Source organism: Nanorana parkeri, unplaced genomic scaffold, assembly GCF_000935625.1.
Source record: "Nanorana parkeri isolate BGI_ZX_2015 unplaced genomic scaffold, ASM93562v1 scaffold344, whole genome shotgun sequence".
NCBI lineage: Eukaryota > Metazoa > Chordata > Amphibia > Anura > Dicroglossidae > Nanorana > Nanorana parkeri.
The window spans coordinates 339,498-345,072 of record NW_017306612.1 but is presented as its reverse complement, the minus strand read 5'-3'; positions in this window follow the sequence as shown (position 1 = coordinate 345,072).

The window sequence follows — 5,575 nt, the reverse complement described above, 5'->3', positions numbered from 1 at the left end:
TATTTGCCTGGACAGAATCTATAACCCCCTCCCCCGCCCCCTCCCGGGGAGCTGCAATGGAATGCACATTCAGGAATGCAAAGACTACAAAAGATTATTTGAAATAACTTTATTTGTATCCGTGGCTTGTACAAAAAAGAAAAAGATCTATTTGATATCGGGATGTATCTATAAAGAATGTTTATTTCAAAGCACAATATAATACAAGATGTGCATGTGTTTAAAGAGATCGAAGAATATTCGGCATTGTGTCCTTCTGTGATTGGCGTATTTCTAAAGCAACCTTTAGAGCAGGGGCGTAACTAGAAATCACAGGGCCCCATAGCAAAATTTTGTATGGGGCCCCGTGATTGCTAGTCATGCCACTTGCAGAGCCCCAGCGGACAGTGACCCTGCAGAGCCCACCATAGACTCTCTATAGTGGGCTCTGCAGGGTCTGAGATCTCTTACCTGTCAGCGCCTCTGTGGTCGCCAGGCCCCGACTCCTGTTCCGTCCCCGGGCCCTGACTCCTCTGCTATCGACGGGCCCCGCCTCCATTCCCGAACACCGCCCTCATCTGCCGCAGCTATGCACAATAAAAATGAATTTATTAGGGCTTGTTCACAACAATTGCGGTGCGTTCCAGAACGGTAGCTTCTGGACGGTAACGGTAATTCTGCCATTGACTTCATCATCGCCTAAAGTCAATGGCACCGCAGCCACGCCCACCCTTAACGCTCGCAGTGTGATAGGGTGCGTGGTCAGGACAATGCCTGCGTTCCGTTAGAACGCAGGGGGAAGTTTTGTGAGCGATTGCGGTGCGTTCCAGCAGCTACCGCTCTGGAACGCACCGCAATTGGTGTGAACAAGCCCTTAAAGTGTACGTCAATCCGGTTCCCCAATATCTGACGTCAGCTGTGACATGTTGATGGCATTCCAGAAGTCGTTTCATCTTTACATCAGCATATCCAGTGATCCTGCCACGAAGGCACTTCCTATTATAGGGTGACAACGCTCTGTCCCTGTGACTCATCTTCTCAGCGGGGGGAGTTCTTCTTTAGGAAACATACATAATGTTGAAGCCGTTTGCATACAGCAAACTCCTCAATGCCCGGGAAGGAATGTACGAGTGATACTTGGCCGAGGACTTGAATTCCTTACGGGGCTTAAAGCTGAAGTTTAATCTGCTTATATTTTGCCTTCCCTGGTTCCTCCCCCTCCCCCCTCATTAAAACAGCGATCAAATTTTATAACCTTTTTTTTTAATTACATACCTTATATTAGTCCTGGTGATGTCCTCACTGGGTCTCCGTGCTTTCTCTATGGGGGCAGATCAAAGGAGGGGCCGGCAGGGTGCTGTATATAGCTTCCTGAAACATCACGGCACCCGGCCTCAGTACTCACCTCAATAGCCCCCCCCCAGCCGTGACACAAGCAGTGGGCCGGCTCTTGGGAGGAGTTATGCAAATATCAAAATGCCTTGATGTGCGGGTGTCAGTCTGGAGGAGTGGGTGTTCCTAGGCAGGCTGCATTTGCACGCAGACCACCCATATAGGATGCTCAGCCTCCACGATAGAACGAACTGAAATCCAATGAATGAAAGAGGCGGGGCCAGGGACAGTCAGGCTGCGGAGGAAAGGGCCAGATCTCACTTTTAGTTTATTCATTTGTATTGCGATTGTAGTCCATCCCGGGGGGTGAGCATGGAGCGGTGACTACTTTGCAGCACACACAGGGACCATTGGGAACAGACGTAGCCCCCCTCCAGAAGGAAGGACAGTGTCAGAGATGATTGGAGGATCTACAGCCGAGTGATACACAAATAAGATACATTGTTGTTCAGAGTTCGGGGACTTCAATGTATTTTTAAGATTTCATTCCCATGTTTGGTGTTACTTTAACCATCTGCCCCCCAGATCGTTAAAGTAACCATCGGTGACACGACACATGTTCTTGCTCAGTATATTGGAGATGAGTGTCCTTGTAGCGGGAAATCACCGAGTTCTTTTCACTTCTATAAAGATTCCAGCCAGAGATCCCCCGATTTCCTCCCCTCCGTCCCCTGTGTTCTGCTGGGAGGGACATGAAGGTAAATATTTGGTTTAGAAGATGGAATAGATACTACACATTAACGAGTGAGCAAAGATCGCTGGACACAGCCGAGGGTCCGACGGAAGTCTCTGCAGAGCGCGCTGAACGCAGATCACAATCTCTGGTGAATGTTCAAGTGAATCTAAAGCCAAAAAAAACTTGGACAGAATAGGAAATAAATCTCCTGCCTGTCTCCACCCAGAGATTTCCCTTCATTTCCTGTCCCAGGAGACACCGCTCCATCTTAGACAGATCGTACGATTTTCGGTGAGTTTGTGGCATGCTCGGAAGACGAATGCCGCACGGGCCGGTGTGCGCAAGCGCACACAGCCCGCTCAGCATTGCAATCATTGGCAAGCCCTCCGCTCAGCGGAAGTCGTGCGATGGTTGTAAGGTGTATGGCCAGCTCAAGACAGGAGCTATTCATTTACAGCCTTCCGCTCATTAACTTCATCAACAGGAGAAGTTTGCACAACGCCTCTTGGACAGGCCTTATGGCTAGTCCGGGGCAATTTTTTAGCACCCGGCCCCTAGGGCCTGTCAGCGTGGTGCACTGGCACTATTCCTTTATTTATTGCACCTCATGCACGATTGGCACATTTTTGTGTTTTTGTAAATTTTGACCCACAGAGTGCTAGGGTGCAGGTACCTTCGGGGGGCCTATTCCCGATGCAGAGGAGGAGGTTCTGTGCCCTAATATAGGGTTCTCTGCCTCCTCCCGAACCAGGGAGTCTCTCTTCGGGAGAGCTCCCTACCTAGTACTGGGTGGGAGCTGTTTCGGCAGGTCCCCGAAGGATCGGGGTCCGCCAGTCTCCGGGCTGGTGGACCAAAGTATCTCAACCCCTGTCAGGAGCCTTGCGCCCCGGGCGGTCGGGAATTCGAGGTCCCTTCTTTATTGAAGGCCCAAGCACCCTTGTGCACGTTTTTGTGTGCTGTGATTTCACGGTTCACTTTTTTTGTTCACAGGGGGAAGTTTGTTTTATGATGCACGTCCACGGGCTCTTAAAGATAAATTTAAAAAAGAGTAAGGGCTGTAAGTAAGGGACCCCACATTGACTCACAGATGCACTTGGTCACATACCACCTTGCATATTCTGCACATCGCCTCTTGGACAGGCCTTATGGCTAGTCCGGGGCAATATTTTTGCACTCCGGCCCCTAAGGCCTGTCAGAGTGGTGCACTGGCACTTTACTATCATTTATTGCACTTAATGCACGATGTACGATTGGCTTTTTTTAAAAGCGTTTTTTGACCCACAGATGCAGCGGGTGCAGGTTCCTTTGGGGTCTTTTCCTGATGTGGGGAGGAGATTCTGTGCCCTAATATAGGGTTCTCTGTCTCCTCCCACCCAGGGGGGGTCTCTCTTCGGGAGAGCACCCTACCTAGTACTCTGTGGGACCTGTTCCGGCAGGTCCCTAAAGGATCGGGGTCCACCGGCCTTCGGGTTGGTGGACCAACAGTCTCAACCCCTGTCAGGAGCCTTGCGCCCCGGGGGGTCGGGAATCCAGGTCCCTTCTTTATTGAAGGCCCTTGCACCCTTGTGCACGTTTTTGTGTACTGTGATTTCACGGTTCTCTTTTTTTGTTCACAGCGGGAAGTTTGTTTTTCGATGCACGTTCCACGGGCTCTTAAAGAAAGAAGTAAGGGCTGTGTGATGTCTGAGTACTTATCTGAAATCAGCCAAGTGTAGACACACCGGGGGTTGGAGGAGGTCCAGCCACAGATAATCACAGAACGCAACCTGTAGGTATGGCTGCAACTTTCATTGCCGGCCCTTCTCAGAGCAGCTGATTTCATATAAGGCCTCGGCCATCGCACAGCCCTCAGCTTCTCTATGTAAGTTTAGAGGGATTGGCATGTAGCTCAGCACGTGAGCGAGCGATGCACAGCTCTCACCGCAACAGGTTATTTTAATATTGAAAGTAATGTTTCTATCATTTGAACATCTACTTTCATTATTGCACAATTTCCTTTTCGGCTTTTTTTTTAAATTTCTTTTACATTTTGCAGTTTTCATGCTTCTTTCCTGTGTATTAGAGAGATATATATATATTTGTCATTAAAATCACCCAACCCCCATTGCAAATCAGGATTATTGGCAAAATTGGCAAACTTTCAGTTGGTTGCAATTAACAAATCAAAGAAAAGCAATTGAAATCGGTTAACACAACGAATGTTTCGGGTGGTTTCCCCAAATTCAACTGAAAATGCAACTTTTAATGACTTCTGCATTCTCAGAATGATTCACCCCCCTTCATGGCAGCATCTTTAGTACTTAGTACAGCACCCTTTTGCTGCAAAGGAGACACATAGCCAGACACCAGCTTCTGGCAGCGTCCCGGAGGAATCTTAGCCCATTCCTGGCCTCCAGTTCACTATTATTCTTGGGTTTGCGTGCTGCAACCTCCTACTTCAAATCCCACCAGAGATTTTCTGTGGGGTTCAAGTCAGGCGACTGTAATGACCACTGCAGAATCTTCCAGGACTTCTGCAACCGAGCCTTGTTGGAAGTTGAGGTATGCTTGGGATCATTGTCCAGTTGGATAGTCCAATGATGCCCAAGCTTGTACAGCAAGTCCATAGCATGAAGCAAGCCAATCTCCTGCTCATCCGAACAGATAACTAAACTCAGGTCAGTTCCTGACTAGCAGGGCGTCCCGCCCAATGTGTTCCTTGATGATGGACGCCTGCAGAGAGAGGAGGGGACAGTCACCCGGCGGGATGAGGTATGTCGGCGGGTCCCCTCCTCTCTCTCGTTATATATATATATATATATATATATATCATGATAGGTTCTCTTTAAAAGAAAGGTGAGTCTCAGCGCTTTCCAGCTCCACACGCATTTCAGTAACAACGACTTCCCCACCGGAGTTTTGTTTATATTCCATGAAGAAGAATAAAAGGAACTTGTGTGTCAGTGAAAGTTAACTTTCTCATGTTTGGAAAACAAGTACATTCCCTGATTGGAATCACCCTCCTGCTGAGAGATCGGTACAGTAATGAGGGCTGTATAGTGGCTGCCACTGCTGACCTCTGCTACTATGAAATGCTAAGTTCCTGACTGTCATACTGATCCTCTGGCTTCAATACTGACCCAGAACAAGTATGCAGAAAGGGACTCCGCTCTGACTGTGCTGACCTCCAATACTTGCTCCGGGTCAATAGCTCGGAAACTGATGAAGCCAAAGGATCAGGATAACATCCCCTCCCTTTTAGATTGTAAGCACTCAGGGGCAGGGCCCTCCCTACCATCTTGTCTTGAATTGTATTGTAATGTCTTCCTTACATTGTAAAGCGCTGCGCAAACTGTTGGCGCTCTATAAATACTATGTAATAATAATAATAATAATAACATCCAGGTGAACAGACTTTTCAGGAGGAGGTCAGTAAGAGCTCAGAGCAAACAACAGAGATCTGCAGTCCAATGGCCAACTGAAGAATTGCCCCCCTCTGACTTCACTGCTGCTAATTGCCAGGCAGTGCTTAGGGGTCTATTTATAGTG